Below are 861 nucleotides of genomic sequence, written 5' to 3'. Positions count from 1 at the left end.
AAACGTACTACCTCCATGCTATCTCTCCGGCCCTGCGGCAAGTCTCTTGTTTTTTTGTTTATTTGGTTTGGTTTTTGGGTCACACCTGGCAGCACTCAGGGGTTACTCCTGGCTCTACGCTCAGAAATCGCCCCTGGCAGGCATGGGGGACCATATGGGATGTCGGGATTCGAACCACTGTCCTTCTGCATAGAAGCAAACTCCTTACCTCCATGCTATCTCGCTGGCCCCTCAAGGCAAGTATCTTTTTTTTTTTTTTTAATGGAACGCTTCACGAATTTACGTTTCATCTTTGCGCAGGGGCCATGCTAATCTTCTCTGTATCGTTCCAATTTTAGTATATGTGCTGCCTTTAACTGTCATACTACCTCTCCAGTTTGATATCCAATTTCAGTTCCTTACTCAGGTTGGAACAAATCAAAAAAAAAATAATGGAACAAATCCTCATCTGGAAGAAAGAAAATTTAGTGTCAAAGGGAAGACTTGAGATTGAAGAATTAATGTTAGGGCACATATTCTTGATAATGGCCTGTTTCCCTTGAGTTCCAATTTTTCTGTGGGTAAAGTTGGGTTAATGGTTTATAATCTTATGAGCTCAGCTGTTACAAGTATAAAAACAGGTCATCTCTATTGCCATTCTAGTGTCAATCTTCAGGATGTTCTATAGAAGTAAGGCATCTAAATTTGAGTCTCAAAGCTGTTTGCTTCACTTTGTTCTCACAGTGCTTCTGTTAATGTTTCTGTAGCTAATTTCAGAGGATGGAAGATGATTTTTTTCGGTGCTCAGGGGTTACTCCTGGCTCTGAGCTCAGAAATTACTGCTGGCAGGATCTGGGGATGCTTGGACTGAACCTAGGTCAG

General features: G+C 41.9%; 1 non-coding gene across 1 annotated transcript; it reads right to left on the bottom strand.

The window, feature by feature from the left end:
* Window positions 1–255: 255 nt before the first annotated feature.
* On the bottom strand, window positions 256–365 carry LOC126004779 (U6 spliceosomal RNA). The gene has a single exon (XR_007494034.1). It is a non-coding gene; the product is annotated as a U6 spliceosomal RNA (small nuclear RNA).
* Between the last annotated feature and the right edge of the window lie 496 nt (window positions 366–861).

Source organism: Suncus etruscus, chromosome 3 (genome assembly GCF_024139225.1).
Source record: "Suncus etruscus isolate mSunEtr1 chromosome 3, mSunEtr1.pri.cur, whole genome shotgun sequence".
Lineage (NCBI taxonomy): Eukaryota > Metazoa > Chordata > Mammalia > Eulipotyphla > Soricidae > Suncus > Suncus etruscus.
The sequence above is the reverse complement of the archived record's forward strand: the minus strand, read 5'-3'. Positions and strand labels throughout refer to the sequence as shown.